Consider the following 15,429-nt stretch of genomic DNA (forward strand, 5'->3'; position numbering starts at 1 on the left):
AGTGAACCAGTGACAGGGAGTTTAAGCCTAATAGTCGATTTTATTCTGCAGCCAATCTTTTACAACTACTTTGACACACAGAAATCTTTTCAAAACCAGACCATCCCTGAAATCTTTAGTTTGCATGCTCACATGCTGATGCTTAGATGTTCCAATATCTAATTTGGTCACAGTAGTCTGGATAACCAAGGTTACATGTTGGGGTGTGCAAATGAAAGGAAAAACAGGACATGGGGTCCCTTCCTCCAGAAAGTGTGCACAGACTAACCAGGTGTGGTTTCTTTACTGATAAGGATTACAACAGCCTATTGTAGAGCACATGCATGTGTTCATAGAACTAAGGATTCTCTGAAACACGTTTAGCAAGATATAGTAGATAAACATTGTGAGAGTCCTGAATCCACACTGGCCTGAGGCATCTCCCCCACTCTTTCTTGGCATCAGAAAGCAAAAGCACAGAGGTGCTGTGCTTATGGAGAGCCTCATCTTTCCCACAAATCAGGCCTGAGAGACTTTCTGTGCCTCACTGTTCCCACAACTGCCCCTAGTTATAAATCAGGCAGACATACTGTGCCTCCTGGTATCAGGTATCTTCTCCAGCTGCTCCAGCCCACATGCCACATCCATTTGTTTGGCTGCTCCAATCCATCTCCCACCTATCTCCCACCTCCCTTGGTACAAGTTCCCTATGAAACCCCAGCCCTACACCTGAGCCCAGAGCACCTCTCCCTCTGAGGATACTCCTGGCAGTTCTTCACCCTAAAACTTTTTCTTTGCTCAGCATGGTCTTGGTTGTAGTTCCCAGTCATGGTTGCAAACCCTAACAAGCATGTCTGAAAAAGCAGTTGCATGTTCTTGTGAAGCCTACGTTCTCACAAGGGCTCAATGCTCTTCTTGTTAGTAGGTCATAAGCTATCCTTAATCAGTACCTGAGGTCACACTCTGTGTACTAGGAAGAAAATGTCTTCACTAAGAGTGCTCTGGCAGAAATCTTATTCTCCACAGTCACACTTTATCATCTTTACAAACCTGCCTGGAAACAACCAGGTTGACCAGATCTGAGTCCACTGTGTGTGTGAATGAATGTGACTTTTTGCTTCATATCTAATGCTGTTCCTCTATTTTGGATTGCATATATGTTTGTGGGCTTATGCTTTGATTCATAGTAATTCCCCATGTTATGGAATTGATTTGCACTGAATACAAACTGCAAATAAAATAAATGAAATGTTGAAAGAGAAAAAAGGAATTTATCCAAATGTTCCTATACATCCAATAAATTTTTTAAGTTTAAATTGGTGAACACAAATGAATAAATCCATCTTGCTCTTCTATCTAACCCTCTCATTTCTCCCTCACTCAATGTTGTTCAACCTCTCCCAGTCCCTCTAACACTGATTGTGCTCCCTGCAGGAGTGTCTGTCTCCCCACTGCACTATGAGCTTCTGCCTTCACTCAGCTCTATCTCCTGTGTGCACCACTCACTTAAATTCACTTCGATCACTCCAATGGTTAATGAGGGAATTATTTCCTTAGCAATTCCATGACATAGAAGAGAAAAATCACAGTCTTTCATGTTTTTTCTCTGTAGGAAAATTCTTCATGGAGAAAGAAATGCTAATGTAAATGTTGGAAAGATATTATTGATCATCCTCTGGCCTGATAAACTTGGACAAACGTCCTACAAAAATAAAACTAGAACTTTATTTATTGGATGCATTTCAAAGTCTCAGGCCAAGATGAGAGGCTGCCCATTTTCTTACAAAGGAGGATCCAATCACAGACTGAACTGCATTTGCATCATCATAAACTCAGCAGAGACTGGTGTATCTTCCTGTATTCTCACCCAAAGAGAGTGTGATAACTAAGGAGACCAAACTGGAGAGAGAAAGGAGACATCATTGCAGTCTTCCCAACATTCCTAGATAGCACCAGTCATGAATCTCCACTCTTTAGGGAATAGTCTGCCACCAGCCCTACTCACAAGCACCTGAAGAGTGACATATGACCAACACAGGGAGCCCTTTTCTTATCCAGGGTCATGTAGAAGAGGGCTTGAGTACTGTATCTCACAAGGGCAGGTGTCATTCTAAGGTAAGTGACATATACATGTGTCTACACACACACGCCAGATCTCTAGGATTTTTTTAATCTAAAAATTCCATTTCCACTGAATAGCATACCCTTCCTACCATTTATAACCACTCTTCTACTTTCTGTTTCTAGTATTCTATTTTACTTAATTTAAAGGTTTATATTATTTATTTGAAAGACAGAGTTCCAGAGAGTGGTAGAGCCAGAGACAGAGGTCTTCCATCCACTGGTTCACTCCCCAAAACACCAAGATAACCAGAGCTGAGCCAATCTGAAGCCAGGAGCCAGGAGTTTCTTCCAGGCTTCCCACTCGGATGCAGGGGCCCAAGGTCTTGGGCCATCTTCTCCTGCTTTCCCAGGCCATATCAGAGTTCTGGATCAGAAGTGGAGCAGCCAGGACTAGAAGCAGCACCCATATGGGATGCTGGCACTGTAGGCAGGAGCTTAAACCCACTGCCCCACAGTGCCAGTCCCGCTGACTACCTTATTTATTTCATATGATTAGAATATTGCAGTATTTTTCCTTTGGGGACTGATACTTGTGGCTAATTTCATTTAGTAAAATATATTCAAGGTTCATCCATGTCAGAGGATTTCCTTTTCTTCTGTGCGTGCATAACTTTTCACTCTGAGTACAGGCCACACTAGAAATCTTGGCTACAGTGAATTATGCTGTGGTGAATAATATTTATATGTTGCTTATATTGAACTTTCAATACTTTTAGATGTATACTCAGAAGTGAGAGTATTAGATCACATAAAAATTCTATTTTTAATTTAATTAAGAGACACTGTTTTCTGTGGTGGTTGTGCCATTTTGCATTACCACAAACAACACACATGTGGCTGAAAATCTTTGTATCTTCACCAACACAATTGGGTATTTCATTTTTTTTAAAGAACAGGAGCAGGAGATCTTATTGGCCATTTCCAGGCCATCGTTATGAAGATCTCTTTGCATGTGCACTCAAAGTGATTCAGCATTGGGCTTCATTGTCAATGTGGTGCAATTGCTCCTCACCCAGGGAGAAGTATACGACTCTGTTAAGTACATTTTCAACTTCGTGCAATGGTTCTTTTTTTTTTAAAAAAAAAAAAGATTTATTTATTTATTTGAAAGTCAGAGTTACACAGAGAAAGGAGAAGCAGAGAGGGAGAGAGAGGTCTTCCATCCAATGGTTCACTCCCCAATTGGCCCCAATGGCTGGAGCTGCACTGATCCAAAGCCATGAGCCAGGAGCTTCTTCCAGGTCTCCCATGTAGGTGCAGGGGCCCAAGGACTTTGGCCATCTTCTACTGCTTTCCCAGGCCATAGCAGAGAGCTGGATGGGAAGTGGAGCAGCCAGGACTTGAGCCAGCATCCATATGGGATGCCAGCACTTCAGGCCAGGGTGTTAACCCACTGTGCCACAGCGCTGGCCCCTGTGCAATGGTTCTAATGGCAGGTCTGGTGGTATCATAACCCCATCTGGCTATCAATACTGTTTCTGTTCCAGGTAACTTTCTGTTAGTAAGGCCAAACACAGATTTCTGTCTGAACATTTCTCTAGCTTAGGATTCACATAAAAGATGAGCACCATCACATCATTCTTCCCATTCTGTCTGCCATGACCTAGAGTGTAGACCTATCAGGCTGACCCATATTTTAGCTCTTCCAATAAATTGTTCCTATATGGGACAGAACACCCTACATGAGGCTCCCAAAAAACAGACACAAAAGGGGAAGTAGTGTTGCAATGCCCAAGTGGGATCAGAGTGGTGACCTTGCCTAGAGTTTCCTTCTTTGGGACAACCCATGTCACCATGGGGTCCTTCCTGCCCAAAGGTCCGAGGTATCAATAGCGAGAGCTGAGCCAATATTTGCAGGATTTCTTGAGTTTGGGCACCTGGAAAGTCAGGACAGAGCAGAACAGATGGCTTTCTCCAGTGGGTCTTCAGCAAAGAAAGCTTGACACAATGAGTTCCAGGTTCTATTGTTGACTTTCATCAAGAAATTGATTTCATTTCTTGGGATCCACTTTCATAGGATTCCTCAGCAGAAAAGACCTCTCCAAAGTCTCATCCTCCTTCTGGCTCATGCCGTGTCCATAATCACATAGCTGAATCCAAAAACCCCAGGGAGTGCCTGGGTACAATCAGGACCCAGCTTTGCACAGACAGAACTGAGTTCCAACATGGTTCCCTCTAAATGCTCAGTTATGTGACCCTGAAAAATTACTGTACCTCCTAAAGACTCTGTAGCCTGGGCAATGGCAAGTAGAATGGCAGTTACTGGGAGTTAGGGATAGTGGAATTATAGGAAATTTTCATTCATTGGGTAGAGTTTCAGTCTTATAAAGAAAAACAGTTCTAAATATTGGTCACACCGCAATGTGCTTATCCTCAACATTGCTCAACAAACACAGCAATGTGCTTATACTCAACACTACTCAACATACACTTAGAAATGCTTAAATGATAAAATTCATCAGCTGTATTTTGTTTTGTCAGTACCACACTAACAGTACATTTAAAAAGTGATCAAATAGGGGCTGGAGCTATGGCACAGCTCCAGTCTGTGATGCCTACATCCTATATGGATGCCAGTTTGGGTCTTGGGTGCTCCACTTTCCATCCAACTCTTCACTAATGTGCCTGGGAAAGCAGTGGGAAATGTCTCAAGTACTTGGCCCTGGCACACACATGGGGCACCTGGAAGAATCCCCTGCCTCTTGGCTTCAGATTGGCCCAACTCAGGCCATTGTGGCCATTTTGGGAGTGAACCAGTGGATGGAAGATCTCTCTGTCTCTACCTCTCTAACTTTGTGTTTGAAATAAACAAAACAAATCTTTAAAACAAAAAAGAACTCTTGATGTAAAAAAGGCAAATACACATCTCATAAAAGTTAACCTGTTATGCTTTCTCAGAAGTGCTGTTAATACTTACCAATTTTGTAAAATCTCTTATATTTGCCCATTTCCACAATAACATTTCTGATTCTGATTCTGTTGATTTTTTTTTAATAGGAATCAGCAGATGCCATCTTCTCTCACTAAGGTCACTGATGACAGAGTGCAGAAGCCATGTTCAATGTGAGTGAGGCCTGGATCCCCTCCCTCCTGGCTGTGTTTGAGGGAAACATAATTTGGTCACCCCTGGCATCTTACACTAGGTGGAAGCAGGTGTGCCTTGTTATGAACATAGAGACCATTTGTTCACAGCCAGGGCTAAATCCTGGGGCCTGTGCATTCCCTCATAAGATGTGCACACTTGAGACCCAACTCCTCATGCACCAACAATGCCACAGCAGGAAGAACAAGCATGACCCTTGCCCCTGTAGCAGGAGCTAGTTCTATCCTCACTTACCACTTGCACTGACAGGTGGGATAAAGTCCTGGGATGATGCTCTCAGTAGAAGACATGGATTTGTGCCAGGGAAAAGCATCAGAGCTTGAGGATCATACAAGCCCAACCCCATTTCTGCATAACAAAATATTTCTTCTGTTGTGTTTCCTTGGAGTAGAAGTTTTTATTTTTTTCTTTTTATTCATCATTTTCTACATCTTGAAAATTTATTGATTCTTCTTCAGGGTTCTATGTATATTTTGAATTCCTCATTTTGTTCCCATATTATTCTTGATATTGAGTTGTTCACCTGTGTACTTTCCTAGGTTGAACAACATGTATACTCAACCACAGAGCACTACAATATGTAAAGCAAATGTTGACAGCTCTGAAGGGATAAACAGCAATGGAACAAACAGAAGAGGCCAATACTCCACTTTCAAAATAAAAGAGAATATCTAGGTGGGAAATCAATAGAGAGTGGTGGGTTTGAACACTGTAAATCAACTTTTCCTAACAGTTACACAGAGAGCATTCTACCCGACAGCTGCAGAACATGTGTTCTTCTCAACAGCTGTCAAAAATTCTCCAGGTGGGATCATCTAATTCAGAAAAAAATATGTCAACAATTTTTAGAAAATTGAAGTCATACCACTGTCATTCATAACCCCAATAGAATAAAAATAGGAATCTATTTGAGAAAAACTGGAAAAGTCACACATACGTGGATCTCAATCCACACTGTCAAAGAGCCATTGGCTTGAAGAAGAAATGAAAAAGGAAATAAAAAATATTTCAGTGAGTACATTTTGAGTTTTTTTTAAAGATTTATTTATTTATTTATTTGAAAGGCAGAGTTACACAGAGAAAGAAGGAGAGGCAGAGAGTCAGGTCTTCCATCTGCTGGTCATTCCCCAGATGGCCACAATGGCCAGAGCTGAGCCAATCCTGAGTCAGGAGCCAGGAGCTTCTTCCAGATTTCCCACATGGGTGCAGGGGTCCAAGAACTTGTGCCAACTTCTGCTGCTTTCTCAGGCCACAGTAGAGAGCTAGATCAGAAGTGGAGCAGCCGGGACTTGAACCGGTACCCATATGGAAAGCTAGCAGTGTAGGTGGTGGCTTTACCCACTACACCACAGCACCAGCCCCTATTTTGAGTTTTGAGCTGGGATCCATATTAACAATCACAATCCTCAAGTCCAGGCTTGGGTACAAAGAGAAACCAGGTGGACATGGAAGGTCACCAGTAGAAAAGCTCTTTGAACACTGAGAACCATGGGGATCTTTAAACAGAGCAGACAGAAGTCTTCTTACTGCCCACAACAAATTTAGGAGACTAGGATACTGATGCTTATGACCAAGTTCAAAGGAAGACTGCAAAGTCATATATATTTTATATAAAATATCAACATTCCATAGTCTGCTGAGCTTTATTTTATAAATGGATTGATTATACATGAGCTCCCCCATAACACTTAGTAAATAGCTCAGTTTGCTCATTCAGCATATGTTCTTTACATGTCAGGCACTAGACACTATTCTAAGTATATGGGATGGAGCAGCAAAAAGACACAATCAGGAAGGCTGCTTTTTAATAGGACACAGACTAGATACGAGAAAATGAATGAAAATTCACACTGATGCCATAATAAGTGCTATAAAAACATAAGTGTGTGAAATAAAGAAGCTGCTTTGAGCACTCTGAACAAATCAATCCATTTCCTCCTAAAGTGTAGTATCCCCAAATGCTTGATCATGATGGGTGATTTTATTTTGCTGAAAGGCAGAGTAACAGGGAAGGAGATTCACATACATGAAGGAGGAGTGCAGAGAGAGAGAGAGAGAGAGAGAGAGACTTCCATTCACTGGTTCCCTCCCCTAAATGGCTGCAACAGTTGGGCCTGGGCCAGACTGAAGCTAGCAGTCAGGAACCCCATCTGAGTATTTCATGTGGGTGGCAAGGAGTCAAGTAATTGAGCCATTATCTGCTAATTCCTAGGCACAGGTTCAGAGGATTGGATCAGAAAGAACACAGCTAGGATTCAAGTTGGCACTCTGATAGGGGATGCAGGCATCATAAGTGATAGTTTAATGTGCTGTACCACAATGCCAGTCCCAGCAACTGAGTTTTATGTATGTTTATATTCTTGATGATTATTTCTTATTCCATTTTTGCATTGGAACCTGTGAACTAAACTGCAGTAGAAGGCAGAGAAAAGTTTATTTTCCTGAGAACAAATGTAGGTTTCACTCAGACTTGTTCCTGGAGGCTATTTAACACATCTCAGGTTGTTTCTTTGGTTGACTTTTCTTCTAGATGTTCCAGTGTCTCAGGGTCTTTCACATATTGGTCTCCTTGTGCTCCCCTCTCTGGATTGTCTGTTCCAAGGGCTCTTGTTTCCTCACCTATTAACATCCTCCCACTGTCTCTAACTCTCCTCACTGTGTAAATGAGGGCATAGGCTTTTGGCTTGGTGCAGGAAAAGTGCCACACATGCCACCTTAGCAGCCTCCATGTGATATCACTTATCACTTCCAGCTTTTGCATGACATGGGTAAGCTCCAGTGCCACAAAACAGCCCAACATGGACTGACCCAACAAAAAAGCCCATAGACAAGTCACACACCAGTCAGCTGAGATGTGCAGATTTGTGGATCAAGAATCTAAGTATATTGCAAACCCTTAGCAGTTATGTCACTGTTGCATCCCAGAATCCTTTCAACAGAAAGATAAGACTAAGGGAGGTGCTTTAATTCAAGCTGTTGAAAGCATGTATCTTTCTTAGACAAATACTAAAATTACAGGAATTTCTACTATCCAGATCTTTATCCTTCACCAACATTCATCAACTTTTCAAAGCTTGGTTTACACTCTAAATTGCTTAACATCCGTTGTAGTGTCATAGTAAATGTTACTATTGTCTGAAATTCTGTGACAGTGGGCATACTTGATGTGAGATTTCTAGTACATCCAGATCTGTATGACAGATTAGCATGGTGTCTTTGGAGTGACTGTCTAACTGCTTGTTTCCAAGAAAATAAGCATTCTATGTGACATCCATCGTGACCAATAGAAATCTGTGAAAATCAGGGCCAGCACTATGGTGCAAATATTAGGCCTCAACCTGCAATGCCAGCATCTTGTATGAGCATTCATTTGAGTCCTTACTGCTCCTCTTCCAATCCAACACCCTATAAATACATGTTGTAAAGTAGTGGAGTCATCACCCAAGTACTTGGGCCCCTACACCCACATGGGAGACCTGAATGGAGTTCCAGGCTCCTGGATTTGTTCTGGTTCAGCCTCAGCTATTGTGGCCATTAGGAGAGTAGACTAATAGATGGAAGATCTCTCTCTCTCTCTTTCAACTATCTATCTTTCTCCTTCTCTGTCACTCAGCCTTCTATATTTTAAAGATTTATTTGTTTCTTTTGAAAGTCAGAGTTGCACATAGAGAGGAAGAGACAGAGACAGAGGGAGAAATCTTCCATCTGCTTGTTCACTCCCTCCAGATGGCTACAATGGCTGGTGTTGGTTCAGGCTAAAGCCATGAGTCAGGAGATTCTTCCAGTCTCCATGCGAGTGGCTGGAGCTCAAACACTTGTGCCATCCTCTGTTGCTTTTCCCAGGCCATTAGCAGGGAGCTGGACTGGAAATGGAGCAGCCAGAACATAAACATATAAGATGCCAGCATCACAGGTGCTTACTTTACCCATTACCCCTCAAAGCCAGCCCTTCTGCCTTTCAAATAAATAAATAAATCTATTTTTAAAAAATAAATCTTTGAGTATCTCCCTGGTTGTGTCTGAAATCATCTAGCCAACGAATGCAATGGTGTGATAACATCACTACAATGAACGGGGACCCAGACACTGGGAACTGATCCTGTGCCCAGCATGTAGAATGTTTGGTAGGTTGTTTTCTAAGTCTTTTTAAAAATCTATTTATTTGAAATAGAGCTACAGAGAGAGAGAAGAGACAGACAGAGAGAGAGAGAGAGAGAGACCTTCCTTCCACTGGTTCATTCCACAAATGCCTGCAATATCCAGAGATGGGCCGAGCTGAAGCCAGAAGCCAGGAGCTTCATCCAGGCCTCCCACATGGCAGGCCAAGGACTTGGGCCAGCTTCTTTTTTTAAGATTTATTTTGCTTATTTGGAAGTCAGGGTTACACAGAGAGAAAAGGAGAGGCAGAGAGAGAGAGAGAGAAAGGTCTTCCATCCACTGGTTCACTCCCCAGTTGGCCACAGTGGCCGGAGCTGCACCCATCTGAAGCCAGGAGCCAGGAGCTTCCTGCAGGTCTTCCCATGTGGGTGCAGGAGCCCAAGGACTTAGGTCATTTTCCACTGCTTTTCCAGGCCATAGCAGAGAGCTGGATCAGAAGTGGAGCTTCCAGGACTCGAACTGGTGCCTATATGGGATGCCAGCACTGCAGGCTGTGGCTTCACCTGCTAGGCCACAGCACTGGCCCCTGGGCTATCTTCTGATGCTTTCCAAGGCACACTAGTATTGAACTGGATCAGAAATGGAGCAGTCAAGTCTCAAACTGGTACCCACATGGGATGCTAGAATCACTGGAAGTGGCTTAAGTCACTATGCCACAACAGTGTCCCCCCCCCCCCCAATGTTTTGAGAGTGCTCCTGGGATGGCAAGCATTTGTCAAGGGGTTTGTATGTGTCAGACTCTACAGTACCTCAACATGTTATGAGTGTCCCTCGTATTCAGAAACCGAGTCATCACTCCTCCAAACCTGTTTCCTCTGAGACTGAGTTTCTGAACAGGACACTGTGCCACAAGAGCCCATCCATCCTCCAGGTCACAAGGGATGCTGAGATGACAGCAGCTGTCAGGTAGCAAGGGGTCATAGAACACTTCAGCACTGGCTGGGGGTGCAAAAGAACATTTCAATTTTGTAGAGACCTGAAATCTGGGGCCTGACCCTGGAGGAGAGAAGCAGCCTCTGTGCTACTGGGAGGAAACATCACAAGATTTCCCTGCTGGGACCCCAAGTTACAGAAAGATGCTGCTGCTCCCTTTTCTGAACCTCCAAATGACAGGTTTGCCAGCTGCAGTCTTTGCAGCCTTCCTGTGGCTCCCTTAACCCACATGAGTAGGCACAAGACCCAACAGACAGGTGCCAACCAATCACTGAATTTGGAGTTTTACTGCATGTCACTATTGCTCCCTAGAGAGTCCAGTTGACACATTTCAGTAATTTCTCTCTGTGGGACATTTGAAGCTAGTTGACTCATCAGTGCAGTGTATAAGCCCTCTGAGAGTGGTTCTGAATTGGAGTGCTGAGGAGCCATTGATGTTTAGCTCTACCCAAAAGGTAAGGATGAACCCTGGGATGTATGTCATTTACCTGTGTGTTTACCTATTCAAATATCCCCAAGATATCAAGCATTACAGTTATTAAAAATATATCTTGGGTCCTGTCTGAAATGATGACACCCTATATAGGCACTGCTTCATGTACTAACTGCTACACTTCTTTCTTTTTTTTTTTTTAAGATTTATTTACTTATTTGAAAGGCAGAAATACAGAGAGGCAGAAACAGAGAAAAAGAGGTCTTCCATCCAGTGATTCACTCTCCAGATGGCTGTAATGGATGGAGCTGAGCTGACCCGAAGCCAGGAACTAGGAACTCTCTCTGGATCTCCCACTCAAGGGTAGCTGCCTGATGACTTGGGCCATCTTCTACTGTTTTCCCAGTCAGAGAGCAGGATCAGAAGTAGAGCAGCCAGGACTCAAACTGGCATCCATATGGGATGCTGGTACTGTAGGTGGTGGCTTTACCTGCTACACCACAGCGCCAGCCCCTTCTGCACTTCTGATCTAGTTCCCTGCTAATAGGCCTAAGAATGCAGTGAAAGATGACACAAAGCTTTGGGCCTCTGCACCCTTGTGGAAGACCAGATGGAGTTCAAGCCTCCTGCTTCAATCTGTCCCAGACCTAGCCATCACTGATAGATTCTGTGTGTGTGTGTGTTTGTGTGTGTTTGTAATTCTGCCTTTCAAATATATATATGTATGTATGTAAATATATATATATAGTACATCAAACTACTGCCTAAAAAAAAAAAAAAAGAAAAGAAAAACACTCAAAATCAATGGCTACCCTTGTGGCACAGTGGGTTAACCCACCAGCTGTGATGCTGGAGTCCCATATCAGAGTGCTAGATTAAATTCTGAATGATTGACATTTTGCCCAGTTCTCTGCTGTTCCAGCTGGGAAAGCAGCAGAAAATGGCCCAAATACTTGAGTCTCTGACACTAATGTGTGAGATCCAGTTAGTATTCCTGTCTGATGGCTTCAGCTAAGTCCATCTTGGTTGTTGTCATCATGTGAGATGTGAACCAATGGATGAAAGTTCTCTATCAATATGCCTTTCAAATAAATCATTAAAAATAAAAGAATAAAATGCATAAATATTTAAGCTTAATGCTAGAAAGCATTTGATTAAATTCAGCATCTAAGCTTTAAAGAAACTGTTAGCAGAGAAGTAAAATATCAGAATTTTTTATTATAATCAAAATTGTCTCTGAGGAGCCCATAACAACCAGTATCATTAAGATAAGACAATGAAAGCTCTTTTCCTGGGAGTTTACCCTGACAAAGCTACCTCCTTCCATTCTATTTCTGCAACATTGTACTAGAAGTGTAGTCAGGAAAAGGAAACAACAAAATGGAAGCATTAGATAAATGGATCAAATTTTAAACAACAAAATTTTATTTTGTTTTTAGAAAACTTTTATTTAATAAATACAAATTTTTAAAATACAACCTTTGGATTATAGCAGTTTTTCTCCCCATCACCACCCACCCACCTGCAAAACATCCCATCTCCTACTCCTTCTCCCATCCCATTCTTCATTAAGATTCATTTTTAATTATCTTTATATACAGAAGGTCAACTTAGTATATACTAAGGAAAGATTTCAACAGATTGCACCCACACAGACACACAAAGTGTAAAGTATTGTTTGAATACTAGTTTTACCATTAATTCACATAGTACAAAACATCAAGGACACAGATCTTACATGGGATTGACTCCTGTTGTTGATTTAACAATTGGCACTCTTATTTATGATGTCAGTTATCACCTGAGCCTCTTGTCATGAGCTGCCAAGGCTATGGGAATCTCTTAAGTTCACAAACTCTGACCTTATTTAGACAAGGCCATAATCAAAGTGGAATTTTCCTCCTCCCTTCAGAGAATGGTACCTCCTTTTTTGATGGTCCCCTCTTTCCACAGGCATCTCACTCACAGAGATCGTTCATTTAGGTCATTTTTTGCCACAGTGTCTTGCCTTTCCATGCCTGAGAAACTCTCATGGGCTTTTTAGCCAGATCTGAATGCCTTAAGGGCTGATTCTGAGGCCAGAGTGCTGTTTAGGGCATTGGTGATTCTATGAGTCTGCTGTGTATCCTGCTTCCCATGTTGGATCATTCTCTCCTTTTTAATTTTTTCAATTATTTTTAGCAGGCACTGATCTTATTTATGTGATCCCTTTGACAATTAATCCTATCTTTATGATCAATTATGAACTTAAACTGATCACTTTAACTAGTAAGATGGCATTGGTACCTGCCAACTTAATGGGATTTGGAGCCCCATGGCATGTTTCTAGCTCTACCATTAGGGGTAAGTCCGAGTGAGCATGTGCCAAAATGTACCTCTCCTCCCTCTCTTATTCCCACTCTTATTTTTGACAAGGATCAATTTTCAGTTGAATTTAAACACCTAAGAATAATTGTATGTTAATTAAAGAGTTCAACCAATGGTATTAAGTAGAAAAAGGAAATACTAAAAAGAATAAAATAGTAAGCTACTCCTCAATGGTCAGGACAAGGGCTGATCAAGTCTGTTTCTCATCATGTCAGTTTCACTTCTACAGGCTTCCTTTTAGGTGCTCAGTTAGTTGTCACAGATCAGGGAGAACATATGATATTTGTCCCTTTGGGACTGGTTTATTTTACTCAGCATGATGTTTTCCAGATTCCTCCATTTTGTTGCAAATGATCAGATTTTTTAAAAATTGCTGTGCAGTGTTCTATAGAGTGCATATCCCATAATTTATTTATCCAGTCTTCTGCTGATGGGCATTTAGGTTGATTCCATGTCTTAGCTATTGTGAATTGAGCTGCAGTAAACACTGAGGTACAAATAGCTCTTTTATTTACCAATTTAATTTCCCTTAGGTAAATTCCAAGGAGTGGGATGGCTGGGTCTTGTGGTAGGGCTATATTCAGATTTCTGAGGAATCTCCAAACTGTCTTACGTAATGGCTTAACCAGTTCACCTTCCCACCAACCATAGATTAGTGTGCCTTTTTCCCCACATCCTCTCCAGCATCTGTTATTCATTGATGTCTGTATGAAAACCTTTCTAACTGGGGCAAGGTGAAATCTCATTGTGGTTTTGATTTGCATTTCCCTGATGGCTAGTGATCCTGAACATTTTTTCATGTGTTTGTTGGCCATTGGATTTCCTCTTTTGAAAAATGTCTGCTTAGGTCCTTAGCCCATCTCTTAAGTGGGTTGTTTGTTTTGTTTTTGTGGAGTTTTTTGATCTCTTTATAGATTCTGGTTATTAAACCTTTATCAGTTGCATAATTTGCAAACATTTTTTCCCATTCTGTTTGTTGCCTCTTTAATTTTCTGACTGTTTCTTTTGCAGTACAGAAACTTCTCAATTTGCTGTAATCCCAATTGTTAATTTTAGCATTGACTGCCTGTGTCTCTAGGGTTTTTCCCAAGAAGTCTGCCTGGGCCTATATCTTGCAGGGTTTCTCCCATGTTCTCTAATAATTTGATGGTGTCGGGTAGTAAGGTTAGATCTTTAATCTAAGTTGAGTGGATTTTTGTATAAGGTGTAAGGTGTGGTTTTGCTTCATACTTCTGCATGTGGAAATCCAGTTTTCCTAGCATAATTTGTTGAACAAACTGTCCTTGCTCCAGGAATTGGTTTTAGCTCCTTGATCAAATATAAGTTGGCTGTACATGTTTGGATTGATTTCTGGTGTTTCTATTCTGTTCCACTGGTCTATCCATGTGTTCCTATACCAGTACCATGCTGTTTTGATTACAACTGCCCTGTAGTATGTCATGAAATCTGGTATTGTGATGCCTCCAGCTTTGTTTTTGTGTACAAGATTGCTTTAGCTATTTGAGGTCTCCTGTGCCTCCATATGAATTTCAGCATCATTTTTTTCCAGATCTGAGAACAATGTCTTTGGTATTTTGATTGGCATCATATTGAATGTATAAATCACTTTTGGGAGAATGGACATTTTGAAGATATTGATTCTTCTAATCCATGAACATGGAATATTTTTTTCATTTTTTGGTATCCTCTTCTATTTATTTCTTTAAAGTTTTGTAATTCTCATCATAGAGATCTTTGACATCCATGGTTAAGTTTATTCCAAGGTATTTGATTGTTTTTGTAGCTATTGTGAATGGGATTGATCTTAGAAGTTCTTTCACAGCCGTGGCATTGCCTGTGTATACAAAGGCTGTTGATTTTTGTGCACTGATTTTATATCCTGCTACTTTGCCGAACTCTTCTATGAGTTCCAATAGTCTCTTAGTAGAGTTCTTTGGATTCCCTAAATAAAGAATCATATTGTCTGCTAAAGGGATAGTTTGAGTTCTTCCTTCCCAATTGGTATCCCTGTAATTTCTTTTTCTTGCTAAATGGCTCTGACAAAAATGGTTCTTCCAGTACTATATTGAATAGCAGTGAGAGTGGGCATTGCTGTCTGGTATCAGATCTCAATGTGTTGTGTTCCAGATTGCCCAGATAGAAAGAACCAGTCAGACTCACCATAATGCAAAGAATGAAGGGACTTTATTTGTAGGTCCAGCATGCTGGGGCCCCAGCCTCCCATGCAATGCAGTGCTGGGAGACCAAGACCCCCTTCTCTTTGTTCTCAGGGCTTTTATAGTTCCCAGGCAAACAAGTATTACATCTGCATTCCTTCCTTCCCCTGGGCCTG

The sequence above is a fragment of the Oryctolagus cuniculus genome, chromosome 19 (genome assembly GCF_051225735.1).
Source record: "Oryctolagus cuniculus isolate XC-2025 breed Fujian yellow rabbit chromosome 19, ASM5122573v1, whole genome shotgun sequence".
In the NCBI taxonomy this organism is placed as follows: Eukaryota; Metazoa; Chordata; class Mammalia; order Lagomorpha; family Leporidae; genus Oryctolagus; species Oryctolagus cuniculus.